At 42.9% G+C, this 22,147-nt stretch overlaps 1 long non-coding RNA gene across 1 annotated transcript in view; it reads left to right on the top strand.

The window, feature by feature from the left end:
• Positions 1-21,881, top strand: part of LOC116094996 — a 95,028-nt gene extending 73,147 nt beyond the window's left edge. Inside the window, exons 5-6 of the long non-coding RNA XR_004120389.1 lie at positions 18,569-18,717; positions 21,356-21,881. This is a non-coding gene — a long non-coding RNA (uncharacterized LOC116094996). The remainder of the gene's footprint in view (positions 1-18,568; positions 18,718-21,355) is intronic.
• Positions 21,882-22,147: the final 266 nt, after the last annotated feature.

Genomic DNA, 22,147 nt, shown 5'->3' with positions numbered 1-22,147 from the left:
CATCCCCAAATACTCCCCAAACAGTTCCACCAATTATTGGCCAAGTGTTCAAAGATTTAAGTCTCTGGAGCCACTCTTATTCAAACCACCACACCTGCATTCGTTTTGTAGCCCAGGTTGGCCATGAACTTTCAATTTTCTTGTTTTAGCCACTGAGGTACTGGGTTGACAGACACACTTGTGTCACCAGTCTCAACTATCTGACTGACTTTTTTCTCCCTTTCAGATTTTTTTTTTTTTGACACAGATTTTCTCTGTGTGGTCCTGGCTGTCCTGGAACCTACAGAGATAGATCCACCTGCCTCTGCCTCTTGAGTGCTGGAATTAAAGGCATGTGCCACCATTGCCTGACTTATGTCACTGACAATTATTCATGATTTCATAGGGCTTTACATGCACCAAACGGCAAGCTTGCAGACATTTATTTGAAAAGAAATGTACGTTATAATGTATCTAGTGAATTTATAAAGTGAAGGAAGGTGTGGACGTAGTGAATAAAATCCATTCCTGGGAGCCTAAAGCAACAGGCCCATTTGTATTCATTGAAAGGAGTGTCAACATTACATGACAGGCAGTATTCACCAAGGACAGGGCAGCCTGGGAAAGTAATAAATTCAAGAAGAAAACTCAACTGATAGAATGCTTAGAAAGCACTCATGAAACTGGGTTCACTCACCCGTATCACATAAACCAGGCAGGAAGTAGAGGTAGGATGACAGGAAGTCCAAAGGTATCCTTGAGCACAGTGAGTTCGAGACCAGCCATGCCCATGGGAGACCCTGTTTTGAAAAAAACAAACAAACTAAACAAACAAGACAAACCTCAGGTTGATACTCTTATGAAGGTGTGTATGCTTGTAAGAATACCCTCTATATTCGGCACTTCATCCCTCTGGCTATCTCTTCCTCATCTCCATGGAGTCGAACTTTACTCGATTTTTCTTAAATTTAATATGTGATGACCTATTGTGATTTTTGTGACAAACTGAAGGAGACTCTTACATTCTCCTACAGAGCATTTTTTTGGTCAGTTCCTTCCCTGTCAGCTTCCTTCAAGTTTAGGAAAACACCTTGGGTCTGAATTATACAAAGGGAAGCTTCCACTTTCTAAAATGTTTACTGTGCCATTTTGTATCTTACTAAGTCCTTAAGAACTATAAGAACGCCACGGATTTTTACTCAGCTATGTCTAACCCTCATGCCTGGAAGACAAGGCGCTTATGCCTTCATTTCAGTGCTGATGCTTTTCTGTTAACACGGGTGGCAGGTCCTTGTAGGTGCTGGGCCTTTTGTGGGCTATTACGGGGCTACTCGCTCTCCATTCATCCGGGTGCAGCTGTCTCTGTTTAATGGGATGCTGGTATTCATTCATTTGCTTTAGTTATTCCCCATTTCTCTGGGCTGCCCTTTTCATGGAGTGTCTGGATATTTTTGTTTTTCTTCTTGCTTAGCTATGGTGGTCTTCCTTAAACTCCCATTATGTGCCTGTGGCCCCTTCTCCTTCATCTGACCAACATTGTATTTATAGAATAAGGTGCATCAAACAGGCCTGATAGCCCCAGCTCTTAGATTATACACATTTTCTATGAAAGAATCTCAAATGTTCCAAGGGTTGCAAAAAATAAAACACCAACAACAAACCTTTCAAGAAAGAACACTAGTGGAACAGCCAGTTCTTTAATTCCACCAAAAAGCAAGAGTGAACTTTGACCAGGAGCTGCTCTGCAACTCTGTGAAAGACAGTGAAACTCATTGAAAGAATTCTCAGCCGGCACTAACTTTAGGCTAAAATAGTGCAGGTTTTGTTTTTCACAGAAGCTATTTTAAGAATAACTTTTTTTCCGGTTAGTCTTTTTTTCTCAGTTGGTGAAATGGGGGTGGGGCAGAGTCTGATTTCGGAGAGATAGTTGGTTGCCAATTAAGCAGAAATACTATAAAATCAAATGTAGGTATTTTCCCATAAACCCCAGGAAACTAAGGAGGCAGAGAAAGGCTCCAGGAAAGAAATTATTAAGGTAAGTATGATGACTAATCTTGGTTGTCAATTTGAATACTTGGGAGGAGGACTTCTGTTGGGGAATTTCCTTCCTCACACTGGCGTGGCTGTGCGGCATTTTCTTGATTGTTAATTGATGTAGAAGGGCCCAGTATACTGGTGGCAATGCCACCTGTGGGTAGGTGGGCCACCTTGTACAACAAAGGTAGATATATGAGCAAGCCAGGGAAGCAAGCCAATAAGCAGCATTCTTCCATGATCATGGCTTCTGTTCGCACCTTCTGCGGCCTTGACTTCTCTGACTTCCTTCAGTGATGGACCTGGGACTGACATATACCTTTTCTTCCTCAACTTGCTTTTTATTGTGATACTTATCACAGCAATAAGATACACACTTGAGCCATTGACGAAATAGATAGCAACTTAGGTTGTGTTCCTGCATTGACTTTGTTCCCTAGAGAGCTGAACTATTCTTTTTCAGGTCCTTGTATGCATAAAGTAGAACTTTCCATCTCTCTGCTCATGTTATTTGCACTTGGCAGGCTTAGTTGTTGTTTATGGGTTGGGACATTTCCCACATTTACAAGAACCTTCTCTGCCTCACCAGGCAACTTTCCCTTTCAGTTTGTCCTCCTCATCACGTGTTCGGTCCAGTCACTAAGTTGATCTTTGTTTGCAGTGACACTTTGCTTATATGTCAGTCACCCTGACTGTAAGTCATCAAAGGCATAGGCCAGCGAATGGAAGGACTTCAATAAGTGTTTGTTAGATGAATGACTCAGCATAGGAATGAGTGAATAAATCTATGATGGCCGAGCAGTTGTCTTTCTGAGTTACTTGTTCATCAACGTGGAGGTCCCAGCATTTGATGCTAAAGTGATCGATCACTCCAGCTGAGGACAGTCAATGGACTCTCTGACTGACTCCCGTTCCACAGTGAGGCTTCCGCTGAAAGTCATAAGTGAAATAGTTTCATTCTTCCATTTTTGTTGTATATTACTTCTTTAGAGCATTAAGCTTGAGAGAAGTTCAGGAATTTCCAAAATCCCCATCTTTTACGTCTGTTATGAAGTTTTTCCAACAGAATAAGGCATTTGTTACAATTATAAACCTACATTGACATATAATGATTACTCTAAGAACATGACTTATATTACGGCTCACTCTTGTACCACCTGTGGCTTTAAACAAAAGTACAGCAATGCAGACCCAACTGTATGGAACGACACAAACTCATCTTGGCAGCTCAAAACTTGCTTATGCTCATGAGTTCCTTTCCTCTACCAGCCTAAGCAGGGCATCACTGATCTTTTAACCTTCCAGAAGGTCACAGAGTTTAAGTTGGACAGGATGTGTCTTTTCGGTTTATACTAGTTCACTTAGTATCTTACTCTAAAGTTTCTTATGTGCTTTTCTTGTGGTTTGATAAGTCCTTTTCTTCTAACGCTGAATAATTTTCATCCTCCAGCTGTACCACAATTCATTCATTCATTTACCCAAAGACAATTGGTTGCTTTCAAGTTGAGACAACTGTGGATAAAGTTCACACAAACATCAGTATGCAGAATTTTGCATCAATGTAAGCATTGTACACTTTAGGATAAATACCAAGTAGTATGATTGCTGGCATGTTAGTATACACCTATAATCCTAATCCCCAGGAGGCTGAGCGAGGAAGTTTTGGAATTCTTGGATATTTTGGGCTACACAATAATTTTTAGGTCAACTTGGACTATACAGCAAGATTGTATCAAAAACGAAAGCATGAGCTGGGGAGATGATGGCTCAGAAGACGGGGTGCTTTCTGAGCAACCATGAAGACTGGAGTTAGATTCCCCAGAATTCATGAGAAATCCAAGTGTGATGACATACACTTGTCATGCCAGTGCTGGGGAGGGACAGATAGTGGGATGCCTGGATCTCTCTGGCGACTCTGCATAACCCAGAAAGGGAGCCTAGGTCCCAGTGAGTGACCCCACCTCACAAAAGAAGGCAGGAAGTTCCTAAAGAATGACACCAAGGTTGGCTTCTTTTCTCCAAACATGTGCATACATGCACACACATGTGCACACAAGCATATGCATATACCCCTCCGTACACATCAACAAAAGAATAATAGTGAGTCTAAGTTTTGTGAGAAGCTGACAAGGTGGCTTTCAAAGTGGCTGTCTCATTTTGTATTACCACACTGATGAGCAGATGGAAGAGTTCCTACTGCCTCACATCCTTACCAGCATTCATTCTGAGAGGTGTGTGGCAATATCTTGTTTTAATCTGTGATTTCACAATGATGTGTCATGTAGCAATCTCTGTCTTCATTGTGTATTTGCATGACTCCTGTGAGATCTCTCTTTAGCTACTTTGATTATTTTATTTCTTTGGTTTGAAAGTTATTCATATAGAGACAACAAGATGGCTTAGTGAGGAAAGCTAAGCCTGATTAGTTGAGTTCAATCCTTTGGACCCTCATGGTGGAAGGAGAAAATTGTGATGGTGCTGTGGGATAAAACCACATGCACTTTCTCACGATGTTGTTTGATATGCTGGCGGATTGACTGACTTATTTTCTAAAGGTTTCTGAACAGAACACTCAACAGGAATGGAGGGGATGGTGAGAAGTTGGGCCATCATCTCAAGATGCTCAGTATTTAACTTAAGAGTCACAGCACTGAAGGAAATGACTGTTAACAAGGAAGGTAATCACAAAAGCTGAAGACATCAATACACCAATACATATGGCACACTGAGGGAGAAAAGAAACGCTCTCTCATGAGAGAATCTGAAGTGGGCTTGGAAGGGTGGGTGGGAATGGTGGAAAGGGTAATTCTTGGTCAAAATGCTAAAGATGAAATTGTACTGGAAAGAGAGTTTGGAGTCAGAATGCTGAGAAATTTAGACAGCATTTCCAAGGCATGTGTAGCCACTTAAGTGGCTTGGTTAAGTCTTGAAATGATTAAAGTGACTGTGCAATTAAGCTATTGGGTACATGTAGGAGATTTTTATATGACAGAGTGGACACAGGTGAGGAGTGACCACTCCTAGACTCCTGTCTAGGGTCTGAAAACATACCATGAAGGCAGTTAGCATCCCGAGTCAACCAGAATCTCGCACATTAAAATATAATATGAATCTTTGTACAACCGAGAAAAAAGTTATTTGGGGGCAAGTTCCCATTTGTGATAGACCTGATTTGTATCTGGATACAGTATTTATTGTAATTACATATATTTATATATTTTGTATATATGTTATATATTTAAGCATGTGCATATTTTCTCCGTTATCCTGTATCCATATACAGGTAGAAAGGGCTATTAATTTCAGTCAGGTTTTTATGTGCAATAAACATTTTGTCCAGAACTTCTGTCTTTAGATATCTAAAAGTTTCCAGGTAGACTTATCATACTTCGCAACAGTTTAGAACACACAGAATAAATCATTGATTATCTGGACTCTATAATTCTTACCGTGCTATGATGAAAAAATTGATCTGTTTCCTTAAGCTTAGGGTTTGTTGACTGAATGGAAAGGGCCGTGTGAGGACCAGTGAAGGGCTGGTAAGCACAGTAGACATGAGGCATTTCCTGATGGTTACTCTAGCAAATGGCATCTGTTGCTTCCACTGGTATCAGGAACCCTGCAGCGATTCAACACATTTGCTTCTTTGGTGTGTGGATTCTCAGCCTTCCAGGGCTGGTGAGTGGTATTCTGTCTACATCACAGTCTAATTTGATTGGCACAGATACTGCGGACACATTTGATTTCAAAAAGATAGAAGCAAAAAAAGATGCCTTTTGGATATCTAGACTACAAAGACACTGTCTTTATTGACTCACAGATATGGCATGAAAACGGATTCCTGAGATTAAAGAACAGCGTTGAAATAATGAAGTAAGGAAAGGACAAAGAGTGACAATTCAAACAAGAGATGAACTTGGATAATTGTGTTTTCTCTGGTTTGTGCTGAAAATCAAGGCAACTTTTTTCGTACTGTTTGCTTACTCTAACTTTAACCTAACAAGTTCAAGTAATATTCTCTGTTCAAACAGAAGAATGAGCCAAGCCTGTTGTGTTTCCTGCCTGGCATTTCTAGGGACCCATCTAATAATTCTGATGTCTGGGCCAAGTAATAGCTTTGTCCAGTGTTGTGCTACATTTAAATATTTTATTTTGAAATAATTTAGAAAATTATTTCAAACTTATACAGAAAAGTTACACAAGTAGTGGAGTTTCTAACTTGTACTCATTTATCTTCTCTTAATATTATTTGTGTTTGTGTGTGTGTATGTATGTATATGAGTGTGTGTCTGTGTACTGTATGCATGTAGTGCTTAGAGGACAACCTCTGGTACTGGCCTGCAGGTGCTTGCAACGTTAGGTTTGAGACAGTCTTTCATTGTCCTGGGACTTCAGCATATAGTCAAGGCTAGAATGTCTGCCAGCCTCCAGGGCCTTCCTCTGCTTTCTATTTCCCCATTGCTGGACTTATAGGCACATATAACTCTCCCTGGCTTTCTATCATTGCTTTTGGGATCCGATCTCAGGCTCTCTGCTTGTAGAGCAAGCACTTTACAGAATGAGCCTTCTCCCCAGCATGTAGAGACAAAGGCTGACTTAGCAAGCTGAGAGGTGAATTGATGCATCTGACTCTGCTGCCTTGGTTAGGAAGGGTTTCTTAAGTAGTAGCCCGTGCTCCAACCCAGCTGGGTTGAGAAGAGACATCCTGACCTCTTTGGAGAAAAGAATAAACAAAAGCTCAGGTGTAGCCCGCGCAGTCGTCTCGCCAGCAAGAAGACACACAAACACTAGGATCCTTCTACAGCAAGCATTTATTGCATCATGAAGAGGAAGAAAAGGACTGAGCCAATAATCGGCACTGCTTATATACACCACAGCGCGGCGTGTCCGCCCATGATTGGCCGTTTGCTCATCACCCCATGTGATGTTCCGGGATGGGCCGTGACTTGGTGCCTTTTCACTCTATGCACATGCGCAAACAGTTGTTTACCAGGAGTCGACAGCGGATGTAGGCGCCATCTTGTCAAGGCGAATGCCTCTCCAGCTCTACCACTCTCCACATCTCCCCCTTTTGTTTAGTTAAAAGGGAAGGCCAAATATAGCAAGTCAGAGAGTGTTTTTGCTCTGCCAGGGCCCCTGTCTTAGGTGAGGGATGAGTGTCCCAGCACAAGGCCAATGCTTCCTTCTGGGAGAGGACCCTGAAAGGTGACTGGCACAGGCTGCACGCCCATGTGCGACATCAGTAAGAATTGAGAGGTAGAACAGAGGTCCACTCCTGCGGAGCCTCTTGTCGCTTGGCAGGGGCTCTCTGAATGTAAAAAGGAATCTGAACAGTGTCTATCAGTATAGCGGGAGTGCACTTGGAAGAGCAGGCGGGACAGCATAAAGCGTTCAGCAGCTCTGATCTCTCGCTCCCTTTCGCTTTCGATTCTGGAGAGGCGCGGCAAATGCTCATCCGGATGATACCTCTCTTCCTCATAGCGAGCCGCTTCTTCCTCCAAGTCTTCCTCCTCGGAGGGGCTCAACTCCTCAGAGCTATCAAGCTCGAGGGCCTCCAATTCCTTAACTGGGTAGAGGGGCTTCGGTCTCAAAGCTCCATCCCTTTCTCTAGTTTTCTCTCCCAGGGCGCTCTTTCCCTTATCTCTCGCTTCCGCAGGTTGAGCGGAAGGGTCTGTGTTCTTGGGTATACCCTTTTGTCTCTCCCTTTTATCCTGGCTAGCCCCCACTCTCTCATTACGCTCTGTTTCTGACATGTTATCTTGTAACTCCTCAAGTGCTCCCTGTCCTGATGCTACAGAGGCGCGGCATTTCTTATCCTCCAGGCAAGAATGTATCAAATGCCAAATGGACATCATAACAAGCGCCACTAGCACAATTACCGCGGCTTTGGCCATGCTCTCTAACCTTGAGGAAGGGTCGGAGGAATTAAAACCAAACAGCATGCCTCTCAGAGCTTACCTTGTTCTGCAGTTTTGAATCCTCTCCGTGAGCGGAGGGTCTCCTCAGCACCAGCGGTTGTAAGGTTCCCCTGGCGTCCCAGATTTTCGGTACCAGTTGTAGCCCGCACAGTCATCTCACCAGCAAGAAGACACGCAGACACTAGGATCCTTCTGCAGCAAGCATTTATTGCATCGTGAAGAGGAAGAAAAGGACCGAGCCAATAATCAGCACTGCTTATATATACCACAGAGCGGCGTGTCCGCCCATGATTGGCTGTTTGCTCATCACCCCATGTGACGTCCCGGGATGGGCCGTGACTTGGCACCTTTTCACTCTATGCACATGCGCAAACAGTTGTTTACCAGGAGTCGACAGCGGATGTAGGCGCCATCTTGTCAAGGAGAATGCCTCTCCAGCTCTACCGCTCTCCACACTCAGGCATGGCTTTGAAGTTTTGATCCTAGTCAGATTGCAAACCCATACTTTTTGTGTAGCAAATGTCATTTCTAACTCTGCAGAAAGTATTGAACTGGATAATTTCTTGGTAAAGCCAAATCAATGCAGAATATTCTCAGCAGGTTCATGTTTATTACAAACTCATATTCAAATTGAAATCTCTACCTCCCTCCAATTTTTCTTGTTTTTACTCCCCTTCTCCTAGGGCATGGTGGGGGCAGATATTCTTGTCTTCCATCCTTCTACAGCCCTCTCCTTCTTCACAGATAGTTCACTTCTTTGTTTAACTCCAGACTTGGCCTCTCTTGCCTTCTGAAAGTGGGGAAACCTTGTCTGTTTTGAACACTAGTGCATGGAGCCCCCCAACTTCTCCTGAGAGCTCTTCACCTGGACCTTGTATAATCTAAGGTGGCACTTCTTTATACCCTCACAACTCAAGGAAAACAAAAGAACTTTCTACATATATATATATATACAGAAAAATATATCTTTCTTATACAGATATATACATATATAATTTTTTTTCTCATTTTTATCCCCACAAATCTGACTTACAAATACTTGGATTATTGGGATCGGTAAGATATTATTTCAAAAATAATTTTTTTTCCCTTGACACACAAATGTCCCTGCACACTTCTCTTGCCTGAATCATGTGTGTACACAATTTCATTGAGATGTCTGACAGACCTATGGCTTTTCCAGATTCAGTATTCTCACTTTCAAATATTTGCTGACGACCTCAAAGATTCATGATGAGTAGCAATTGATTCTTCTGCTTAAATGGACTTGAATTCTATACTGCCCATGAGCCACTTAGCTGGTGTATGTATTTAGGTGGGGCTTTCTGTCTGGGGATAGAGGCATGTCCTACTACATCTGGTTTATGTGGTGCTGAAGACAGAACGCAGGGCTTCATGTGCTAGGCAAACTCTATATCAACTGAGTTACAGCAACAGTCTACCAATGCTATTTTAAACAAAACAAACTTTCTTTTGATTCTGGAATGCTGGATCGAGAGCCACAGTTGGGTTCTCCTAAATGGAAAAACTGCCTTTGGCCACTGTTAACACAGATCCTGGCTTGCTGGGCTAGAGTGGGAGGGAATGGGGACTGAATGGTTAGGGTGGGCTAAGGACGGGGATCAGTCCTGGATGATGAAGGCCCGCATGCTCCTACCCATTTCCACCAGAGACATTCAGAAATGGTCATTCTCAGCTCCAGCCACTCCTCTGGCCTTCCTGAAAGTATTTTTTCAAGTGTAAGGACATCCTCATTTCTTGGGGTAAGGGAATAGGGGATGATTTTTTTTTATCAGATATTTTCTTTATTTACATTTCAAATGTTCTCCCCTTTCCTGGTTTCCTCTCTGGAAAACAAAAAACAAAAAACAAAAAAACCTATTCCCTCCTACCTCCCGCTGCTCACCAACCCACCCTCTCCTGCTTCCTGGCCCTGGCATTCCCCTACACTGGGGCATAGAGCCTTCACAGGATCACAGGCTTCTCCTCCCATTGATGCCCAACAAGGCCATCCTCTGCTACATATGCAGCTGGATCCATGAGTCCCACCATGTGTACTCTTTGGTTGGTGTTTTAGCCCCTGGGAGCTCTGGGGGGTATTGGTTAGTTCATATAGTTGTTCCTCTTATGGGGCGGCAAACCCTTTAGCTCCTTGGGTCCTTTCTCCAGCTCCTTCATTGGGAACCCTGTGCTCAGTCCAATGGATGGCTGTGAGCCTCTACTTCTGTATTAGTTTGGCACTGGCAGAACCTCTCAGGAAACAGCTATATCTGGCTTCTGTCAGCCACCACTTGCTGGCATCCACAATAGTGTCTGGGTTTGGTGAGTGTATATGGGAAGGATCCCCAGATGGGGCAGTCTCTGGATTGTCCTTCCTTCAGTCTCTGCTCCAGACTTTGTATCCACCCTTTGGTCATCCTTCTTCTGGAGTTTCCTATGGTTTGTGAATTATATCTTGGGTATTCTGAGCTTCTAGGCTAATATCCACTTATCAGAGAGTGCATACCATGTGTGTTCTTTTGTGATTGGGTTACCTCATTCAGGATGATATTTTCTAGTTCTATCCATTTCCCTAAGAATTTCAGAAATTCATTGTTTTTAATAGCTGAGTAGTACTCCATTGTGTAAATGTACCACATTTTCTATATCCATTCCTCTGTTGAGGGACAGCTGGGTTCTTTCCAGCTTCTGGCTATTATAAATAAGGCTGCTATGAACATAGTGGAGCATATGCCCTTATTACATGTTGGAGCATCTTCTGAGTATATGCCCAGAAGTGGTATTGCTGGGTCCTCTGGTAGTACTATGTCCAATTTTCTGAGGAACTGCCAAACTGTTTTCCAGAGTGGTTATACCAGCTTGCAAAGGGATGATTTTTTTTTTTTTTTTTAAATCTAGACCTTCTACTCAAGGAGCCCATGAGATTATATCGAAAGCTTCTTTCTGTGAGTTCTGCTGTAGGACACAACAGGATTTCCCCAGTTAAATGCCACAAAACGAAGCACACTGCTCTAATCTGTTACCCCCACTGCAGAGTTCCAAAGAGCACCAAGGACGAGCAGTTCTGAACACATCTTCAGACTCTGGTCCTAGTGATGAATCTTGCTGCACTACCCAAGACGGATCGCTAGTGTTTTTCTTATCTTCAAATCTCCCAATGCTGTCTGTTCTCTTTGTGGGCGGAGGCACAGAAGAGTTCAACGCTCTATTCTTTGGAAACAGAAAAGCAAATATTTATTAATTTTTTTGTAATAGAATTCTTTTAAAATGTATTATTATTTTATTATACTACCATTATTATTATTATTATTATTATTATTATTATTATTATGTGTGTGTATGTATGTATGTATGTATGTATGTATGTATGTATGTATTTGTGTGTGTATGTATCCATGAGCTATAGAGCATCTATGGAAATCAGAGGACAACCTTCTGGAGTCAATTCTCTCTTTCTACCCTGTGGATTTTGGGGGATTGGACTCAGGTTGTCAGGTTTTACGTGGCAAGTTCTTTTAGCCACCGAGCCATCTTACTGGCCCAAGTCTCTTTGGCTGTCGAGACTGAACCTCGGTTGGACCATTTGGACTTGAATTTACTTGCCGCTGAGGATGGTCTTGAATATCTCACCGTCTCTACCCCCCAAGCGCTGGGATTATGGGTGCGTACCATTAGGCCCTGCTTCCTAATGCCGCACTTAATTTCATCCCGAGGACTGGTCCTTGTAAGGAAACTCCCTAGTTGTTCCTGGTTGTCATGACTTCATAGATGTTGCCAACCTTTTGGCGTTACGACATGTGACTGCCACCACTGAAGTACTGAGGTTACCGGTCCCTGTTATGTCACCATGCCTGGCTCTGCGTTTTCCCCCACCCCCAAAATATATCATGACGGTCCACTATTAAAACGACACTCTTAAGTTGTAAATGTTACAAACCACATTTTTACATGGCATGGCACTGATGCTGCCTTTTGCAGCATCCTGTCACAGAGTTACAAGCAGCATGCATTAAGTTTCACATGCCCTCTAATTTTTTTTTTATCTCTTCATTTGCATGCATCTATTTTATAATCATTCATTCTGGTAATAAAACCAGCAGGGGTTTAAAATTGAGCTGAAATCCCCGATGCTTTGGAGGAATTTATGTTGCATAATTGTACTGGTTTCCCTGAGAACAAATAGTAAGGCGGGACTTAGCATTCCACTCGGGGAGAGCCGAAGTCTTTCTCACAGCCCACGGGTGCTGTACTGGAGGGATGGCTCAGTGGGTAACCTGCTTGCCACACAAGTGCAAGGACTGAAGTTCAGAGGCCCAGAGCCTACAATAAAGGCAGGGTAGGCCGGGCAGGCAGGGCAGCCTGCCTGTAGTCTGCAGCTCTCCTGAGGTGGAACCAGGTTATTTCCCAGTGCAAGCTGTATGGAGACTAGCTGAATCAGTGAGACATCTGCCTCCGTCAATAAAGTCGAGAACAACTGAGGAAGATAGGTGCCCACGCATTTAGGCATACATATACATATGAAAAAAATTTCTCTGGGAGCTGGTGAGATGTCTCAGCCAATAAAGGCTCTTGCCTCTAAGCCCGCTGACCAGAATTTGATATTGGAAGGAAAAAAAAAGTAGCTCTTGCAAGTATTTTCTGATCTCCCCAGGCATGGCCCTGCAGCCATATGAATAAAAAAGTTATCTGGTGTTTGCTATTGACTAATTATGAGTGGACAATTCAGAAAAGAAAGGGAATGTAAAAGTAACAAAGAACATGTAAATTTAAGAGCTTCAGAAAATGACTACACTGCCTACGTTTTCGGTTGCCGTAATAAAAGACTATGACCAGAAGCAGTCTGAAGAAGAAAGAGTTCAGTTTGGCTTATGGTTCCGGAGGGATGAGAGTCCCTCATGGCAGGAAGGCTTTAGCCCTGAGCAGGAGGCGGGACAGCCAGAGCAGGAAGCTGAGTGCTCTTATCTTTAACTACAAGCACGAAACAGAAGGCAAATTTGATGTGGGGTGAAACCACAAAGATCCAAAGCCCACCTCTGATGTATTTCATCCAGCAAGAACACATCTTCTAAACCTCTCAAACCAGCACTACCTACTGGGAAGCGCTTGTTCTCAGTGGATGGGGCACAAGCTTATTCAAACCATGATGTATGTTTTCTGGAACATGGAAGTCACTCAGGTAGGTGGTTCTGGTTTAAAGTGTTTTGTAAGCTTGTGTTGAACTATCTGCCAGGCCTATCGTCTCCTTTGAATTGTCTACTGGGTATTGATGTTTTTCTATGCTCCTTTATGTGCTGTGAACAAACTGGAGGTTCTGGCTTACTGTTGGGATGACACTAGTTCCTTACAATGTGAACCCCCTTCTCCCACAACAGAACAGTCTATTTTTTTTTTTTTATTGGCTTTTCCAGACAAGGTTTCTCTGTATAGCCCTGGCTGTCCTGGAACTCACTCTGTAGACCAGGCTGGCCTCAAACTCAGAGATCCACCTGCCTCTGCCTCCCCAGTGCTGGGATAAAAGGCGTGCGCCACCACCACCTGGCCAGAACAGTCTTAAGACAGAGACAGATACACAGACATACACACACACAGACAGAGAGATATAGGGAGAGACAGAAAGAGACAGAGAGACAGTCCGAGTCAGAGACAGAGAGAGACACACACAGAGAATAATCAGTGCAGAAAAATATGCTAAGATCCAACTCTCAGAAGGGACATTGTTCCCGTCTTTGTGACATTAGGTCAGCTCCCCGCACAATATCCCAGTGGAAACATGAGAAAGAAGAACCTTTATCTAGTAGATTCATTGAGGCGTGTGCATCTCAGGATCCAGACTTCAGGGCTGAGCTGTGCCAGCCTGCCTGGGCTAGCTTCAGACACACCATGCAGAAAGGATGACCTTCAGTTTCTAATGCTCCTGCCTTTATCTTCCAGGTGCTGGGATTACAGGCAAGTGCACCTCCATCTGCTCTGCTCCATGCAGCACTGGAGCTCAAACCAAGGATTGTGCCAACTGAGCTCCTTCCCAGGCTCCCAGCTACTAGTTTTGGGGATGTGCTAGGGGGCCAGGCTAGGGCTGGGCGTAAGCTCACGTCTCAATTATGCAGGATATGAGGATGCACTGGTGGGTGTTGGGTAAGGAGAAGGATGGGGACCTCAGTGGTTCTTTTCAAATGGATTTTTTAAAAATGGTGCTTCAGAGGGCAAGGGAGAAAAATAAGTGCATTTCTCCTGATCAATTCTTGGACTTTAGTCCATGTTTTGGTTATCTCAATGTTTTCTTAGACAAGGAACTGCTAAGCACTAACTGGTTCAAGCATAGCAAGGGACATGGCAGAGGAAGGCTTGATCAAGGAACCCAGGATCTGATTGTAGCTGCCCGTGGAAAACGAAAGCTGCTCTGGGCACCTTTGAGGAGTTTATGTTTCTCTGTAAATACTTTCTAATGTTTTACTTGACCAGTTTCTCTGTGTGCTCCTCTTCCACGTGGCTCAACATGACTCCCAAACCCCAGTCTCTCAGCATCAGCTCTGAGGCCCAGGTCTCACTGCAGCTAATGTTCACTGGGATTTTAAGAGAGGGTTTTACTGATGGCTAATCAGAAAACGAACAGGCTGGCCCAGGGTTAGACTGTCTATTCCTCAGCGGGTTGCTTGAAGACTTGTGGAAGGGACCCTGAGGAAGACAGGCAGTTAAATCATATACTGGTGCATAGTTTTTTTCTTTAAAAAATATTCAAAACAAATTTTAACTTTAAATATATTTTGATCATATTTCCCCCTGTTCTAAGTCCTTCCACATCTTCTTGCCCTTCCAACCCAACCAAGTTTAAATTCTTTCTCAAACAGAACAAAATACCCCCCCCCCCAAAAAAAAACAAGCAAAGGTCCCAAACGACAACCTCCCCCAAACTAAGAACCCCAAATAAAATGCCACCTAAAATGAAACAAACAAACAAACAAACAAAAACACTGCACCAAATTGTAACCTAATAACAGCACACACACATACACACACACACACACACACACACACACACACACACACACACACACACACAAAACTGTGGAATCTATCATGGTCAACTACTCCCGAACATGAGGCCTGTCTGGAGCAGTTGATATACCCAGGATCACTCCATTAGAAAAAACTGACTTTCCCTTCCCAGCAGGTATAAGAGACAGTTTAGTTGTTAATGTTTATCCTAATGGCTAAGCATTCATTCATTCTTTCATTCATTTAAAAATACAACTAAGTAAAATCTAAGATGAAACAAAATCTATCACATTGAAGTTAGTCAAGTTAAACCAACAGAAGGAAAGGAGCCCAAGAGAAGGTATAAGAACCCAGTTGTTTACACATGTAGGAATCCATCAAAACACTAAACTGGAAGCCATAATCTAAGCACAGAGGACCTGGTGCAGCCCTGTGCAGGCCCTGTGCCTGCTGCTTCAGTCTCTGTGAGCTCATATGATTTTTGCTCATGTTGATTTAAAGAGCCTTGTTTTCATGGTGTCCTTCAGCCCCTCTGATTGTTCCATGCTTTCTGCTTTCTCTCCTTCTTCCCTGAACTCTCAGAAGAGGGATTTGATTGCCAGAGTCTTCCAAGGTCTCTCACTTTCTTTGTAATGTCTTGTTATAGGTCTCTATATTTGTTCCCATTTGTAGGAGGGAGCTTCTCGGATGATGGTTGAACAAGTCACTTGTAGAAAGGACTCTGATGGAGACAAGCAATTAATACATCACTTACTACTTATTTCTTACAATAAGTAGTGAGTGAGTTTATGGACAGTCATTATCTGTTTTCCTCTTTCCATGTGGGAGGAAAGTGGTAAAAGACTATCATAGTTCCTTTTCTTGTTGCTGTGGTAAATGCCCTTGCAAAATTAACTTTAGGAATAAAGGATTTGTTTTGGCTCACAGTTCAAGGGTAGAATCTATCATGGTGGGGGGAGTTCTCATAGCAGGAGTTCTAGTCGGGTGGTCATATTTTGTAGAAGAAGCAGGCAGCATAGGGTCAGAAAGAGGAGGGGATTCTGATGCTCATCTTACCCTCTCCTTTTCATGTAGTCTGGGACCCAAGCCTACGGGATGGTGCCACCCACTATTACATTGGGTCTTCCTACCTCAGTGAATTTGATTAAGACGAATTGTAGAAGATATGGCCAGAGGCTAACTTAATCTCAATTTTTTCACAGGGGTGTCTGGAGACTTGTCTCTTAGGTGATAGCAGAGCATGTCAAATTGATGATTAACACTATCACAGTAACTGAATGGGACTGGGTTAATATAAGGGAGCTCTGTGTGGGAACTCTTCCCAGAAGTAATGCGGATTCTTTGAGGTGGTAGTGCCATGTTTTGAGAGTTCACGGAATACATAAATAGAGAAAGGAAAGGGGCTAATTTGGTGTAGACTTTATATTGTGTAGAGTGAACCCTCTAAGGCATTCAACTACCTTCTTCATCATCTCAAAAGAAAAAAAAAAGATTTCTGAAGAAATGCAAAGTGCAAAGCTGTGTGTAGATCGGTTGGCAGAGCACTTGCCTGATATCTGCAGAACTTTAAGTGTGTTTCTCAGTATTGAATAAAACATGATGGTGTGTGCCTATGACCAGAGTACTCAGTAGTCAGAGGAAGAAGGGTCGGGAACTCCCATTTGTTCATTCTTGAATGCATTATAAATTTAATCTCAATAAGAAAAAAGTTTAATGTAAAGCACGCATACTTGCAAGAAGATTGTTTCTTCAATGAAATAAACTCAACCTCATGGAAACTAACTCTATTAGCCTTACTTATTTCCTCTTACTCTGTCCAGTCCTTGACCATTTCAACATAGACAGCTCTAGGTTATAGGTTGGTGTTCAAGGCCGATTTGTGCTTGGGAAGTGCTGTTGAAATTTAAAGGCTTATATTATTTTAAATTATGTATATATTACGTGTGAGAGTCTCGTGTAGATGTTGTATGTGTTTTGGGGGTCCAGCTGTGGTTCTACACCCTCTCAGGGTTTCCAGACTCAGTTGTATACTGGGCTGGAAGGATGAAGCAGAGCCCGGAATGGGTGGAGTTTTGAAGGATCCTTCTGCAATGATCTTCAGTGAAATAGCTCTCTGAGATGATGTTAGCTTATGCATATTTCCTTATTTGTGGTGAGCTTATACGCACACACTTTATCTGGGTTGAACCAAGGGGTTATGTAGTTTTGGGGGAGGGGGTGAGAATATCGAGGGTGGGCAAAGGTCACTGGCTGAAGGCCAAGGTACCGAGATGCCTCATTAGTATGGAGAGGCATTCCAGGAACCTCAGGTGCAGGGCTACAGTGACCCTTCCTCGGATCGGCAGACAGTGGGGACGGGGATCTCCCAGGGAGAGGAAAGGAAGCAGTAAAGGAAGTCCACCATTCTGCACTGAGTCAGGGCTTTCGGTAATGTCAAACTTAGACCTTAGCAACAGGGTTTCCTGACAAGTAGATTTGTGCATGCTTAAGCACAATTGTCAATGGAGGCTAGGTAAAGGTATTGGATCCCTTGGAGTTGGAGTTATAGAAGATGCCTGACATGGGTTCAGGGAACTGGACGTGGACCCTCTGCAACAGCAGGAAGTGCTGTCAAGCCATCTCTCCAGGCCCCTGTTGCTACAGGTGAAATATATACAGGTCATAGGTTAGAGCCAGGCATTCAGTACAGACTGACAGAAATGAACATTTTGTGACCATCATTCAGTCATTCTTTAAACAAATATCTGTTTGGCACCATTAGAAGTTTCATAAATATTAAATAACTCACTGCAAGTTACTAATAAATTTTTATTAGTAGTTAAATTTGCAAAAAAAAAATAACAATCTTTCTACTTATGCATTCCAAATTGAACATGTTAAGAGGATTAAATGCAATCACTAAACATGCTAAAGCAATTGTTTTCTAGTAGGGTCCTGTCCAAATACAATCTGCATAAAGAAGAGAGAATAATATTGAATTATCTACTGCTATTCAAATTTTAAGAATTGTATTTCCAAAAGTATAAAAACCGTGGGACTGAGAAGTTGGCTCAGTGTGTAGGATGCTTCCTATACAAACATTAGACTCTGAGTCCCAATCCCTAGCACCTGTGATAAAGCCAGCTATGGCAGAATCCATCTGTAATCCAAATGTTTGGGAGGTTGAAGGAGAGGACCCTGGGGCTTGGTGGCTAGTCATTCTACTGAATTGATGAATTCTTGTCTCAAAAAACAAGGTGGACTGAGGGACACACCTGCTGTCAGTCTGCCTTCTGCATGCATACCTCTCCTACCAGAGACATGTATACATGTGCCTGCATGTATACACACACACACACACACACACACACACACACACACACACACACACACACAAGTAACTTTAAATCATTTTTTTCTTCTCCCTTTACTTACTTAGTGCCACGTTGGATCAGACAAGCTCCTCCCACTTGCCCAGCCTTGGTCCTATTGGTGTGTGAGTGTCTGGAAATTTCCAGTTCTTATTATTCTAATCATGACTATACTTCATTCAGGTGCTGCTCCACTCAGATAAAATAAGTTTATATAAATACCTTTATCTTTGTTCTCCAGAGAGAAAATGTGAGGGTGGAGATATTCAGTTCTTTGTTTCCATTAACTTTCAGAGGAAGGGAGCCCTGGAGAAGATATTGGAGAGACTGGAAGATGAACTGAAGGGTGCCATGTGCTGGCCATCCAAGTAACTTGACTTCCAGATCCACCGGCACCCACTCCATGAGATCACTCTGTGAAGTTTCCCTGCACTACAATTAAGGTACTGGCAAGCAATTTGCATCTTAATGGAGTTGCATTGTGAACTCCCGGCTCCATGTCATTCCCATGACCCCTCACAATCTTCCTTCTTAATTCGTTTCTGGGTCATTTTCTCCTCCAAAATTCATTTATAGGACTAAAGTCCTTATATGAAATTATATTTGGCTTTAAATTATTAAAAATTTAGTAAATGCAGAAAATTAAAATTAAAATTACAAGCAATCCAACTTCCCAATGACATTTACAGTTTACATTCACTTTATAATCTCCAGTGTCTCTTCCCTTCATCCCTCAGAATAGAATTGCTCTTTAGAATAGCAATGACTACAGAGGATGTATCAGTACTTTTCGCTTGCTTATGATAAAACATTATGACCAAAGCAACTTAGAGAAGGAAGGGTTTCTTTGGGCTAATGGTTCCAGAGGGATTGGAGTCTATCATAGTGGGAGAGCAGCTGGGAGATACATCTTGACCAACTAGCACCAGACAGAGAGAATGAGCTGGAAATAACAGGAAGCTTTTGAAACCTCAAGTCCCACCTTCAGTGACATACTTCCATCAGCAGGATGGGTCATACCTTCTAAATCTACCCATACAGCACTACCAATGGGGGATCAAATATTTAAATGCTTCAGACCATGGGTGGTATTTTATTGAAACTCCATATATGAAAAATCAGGTTTGTGACCATGTATACCTCCAGGTCTTAGCCCACAAACAACTTGCAAGCACTGATAGTTGGGGTTAAGGAGGATGCAGCTCAATTGGTACAGTTTTTACCCAGAATTCTCAAAACTCTGGTTGGATTCCTCATGAACCAGGCATGACTGCACCCTCCTATAATCTTAGCTCGTGGAAGGTGGAGGCTGCAGGATCAGAAATTGAAGGTCTTCCTCTGCTACATAATATATTTGAGGTCAGAACAGGATGCCACATGTGACCCTGTCTTACAAAAAATAAAAATAAGTGGAGATGGTCTAGCTAGCAAAGTGCTTCCACTGCAACCCTGAGGGCCTGAGGCAGATCTGCCAGAAGTCATGTTAAAAAGCTAGTTGTAGTAGCCAGGGCTTGTCATCCTAGCACTTGGAGATACAGGCAAGCAGATCCCTGGAACTTCCTGGTTCGTTTGCCTAGCCTACTTTTTGGTGAGTTTCAAGTTGATAAGAGAACCCTTTTCCAAAAATAGGGCAGTGACGTGTTGAGGAAAGACATCTTACATTGAACTCTGGTCATCACATGCCCATCCATGCAGCACATGTTCCCAGAGGGGGGAGGGAGAACTAGCCTTCCATCCCGGTACAAAGAAAAAAAAAGCAATAATTCACTCAAATGTTGGTATTGTCTGAAAGAAGTTACAACATCTGTAGCAACCACCCCTGTCTCTTCTCTGCTTATTGTCAGGTCTGTTCGGGCTGACACGCGTTACTGCTTGAGGGCTTTATACATAGAAATCATGTGTTTTTCCTTGTGATCAGGAAGACCCAGGAAGAACAGAGGAGTGGCCTTTACTGAGCTATGGCACAATTAAGATTATACAATGGTCATGTCTCTTTGGTTTGTCGTGTTTTGTGAAAGATGTGTCTGGTAGCTATTGTTTTTATTATTTTTTTCAGCTGTCCTAATTATTTCTTCCATTTGATTTCAATTCAGCTTTCAAAGAGGAACTGTCTTACCAGGTGGTTATTATGTTGGTTTTTTTTCCCCCTTAAAGCCTTTTAACTTTTATGTAAAAAGATGTCCAAAGAAATAATTGTTTTGCCATTTACTTGTAGCGTATCGATGACCCCACGGAAGTGGGGGGGCACCTGTGTTATCAATGCTCATTTCAGCTGATTTTCCTGCTGCTCATGCCCAAAAGATAGGATGTAGGCTCAGCTTCTCAAAATATGTCATTTCCCTTGCTCTTTAAGTTAGATGGTAAAGTAATTATTAGAGATGAACACATGTCTAAAAGAGTAATCTCAACTAGCATAGAATGTATGCTAGATAGTTTTATGTCAATTTGATACGAACTAAAGTCATCTGAGAGGAAGGAGCTTCAGGAAAATGCTTCCATAAGATCAGGCTGCATGGAAGACTGGCTGTAGGGCATTTTCTTCATTAGTGATTGATAGGGGAGGGCCCAACCTATTGTGGGCGGTGCCATCCTTGGGCTGAGCAAGCCACTAAGCAGCACCCCTCCCTGACCTCAGCATCAACTCCTAGCTCTAGGTTCCTGCCCTGTTTAAGTTTCTGTCTTGGCTTCCTTTGATACTGAACAGTGCTATGGAAGCGTAAGCCAAGCGAGTTCTTTTCTACCCGAGTTACTTTGGTCATGGTGTTTTGTCACAGCAGTAGAAATCCTACCTAAGACATGCTGCTTGTTTATACTTCTAACTTTCATGAGTTGGATTTTTATTACTGTTATATCTTAATACTTGAGATATGAAAACTGATGAGAAAGAGGAAGAGTGGTTCTAGAGGTCAAGCAGAGAATAATGTCAGTGCCACCTCCACAAGGACTGATGGGGGCAGTTCCCTGTTTATCTTTGGGAAGTGGAACAAGTACCATCTCACTATTAAATTGCTAAATCCGTTCTATTCTGCGAAACAGACATGTTATCACATGCCTCCTGAATATTTATGTTTATTCCCATAGGTTAGTGCCGCCCTCAACCTTGGCTGGAGAAACCCCTCTCTCTAGTTGCCCAGGGGTCAATGAAGAGATTTCTAACTTGCCAAAGAGCTGAGGATGAGAACAGAGCTCAACTCTAAATGGGACAGCTATATCTACTCTACCCGAAGCTCAGGGAACACTGTAAAGGTGTGGGGAAACATAAGACCTGCAGGATGGTGAGCAGTGCTCTCTGGACATGGCTGACCAGTGCGTTCAGAACTCACTGTGGCTGAAGCTTCCAGCACGAGGTCTAAACAGGGCCAAGCCAACAAGATTGGTCATCATTCCAGCAGGTCATCTGAATCAGGCTCAGTCAATTATGCCTAATTAGAAGGAAGGGGAGAAAAAGAAAAAAGAGAAAGGTATGAAGGTGGGAAAAGGAAATGTTGGGGGAGAGTGGGAAGAGGGGGAGTTGACAGAGGGACATTGAGCATGGATATGATCAAGAAACTGCCAAAGAATAAATAGAAGATATTTACAAAACATTAATAATGCAGACTCTGTTCTACAACTTCCTTTGTGAGACATAGTACTGTGTTCATTGGTGCGCATGCCTCTTGTTTCTATCAACCTTCTTTCAGAAAGGACTTGGGTACCCTGACTCGTTTAGAGCCACCATCTCACCCTTTGACAAGTGTCCTTAGGGCGCCTTCATTAACTGGCATAGTGATGTTGGCTTGTCTGGGCCACCTTCACCTTTCACTCCTGGAATTTTCCAGGCTGATTGCACAGTGGGGGGGGGGATTTACAATGTGGGGGCATGAGATTATTACC

This window comes from Mastomys coucha, unplaced genomic scaffold (genome assembly GCF_008632895.1).
Source record: "Mastomys coucha isolate ucsf_1 unplaced genomic scaffold, UCSF_Mcou_1 pScaffold17, whole genome shotgun sequence".
NCBI classification, from domain to species: domain Eukaryota; kingdom Metazoa; phylum Chordata; class Mammalia; order Rodentia; family Muridae; genus Mastomys; species Mastomys coucha.
This window is presented reverse-complemented; position numbering and strand designations above follow the sequence as displayed.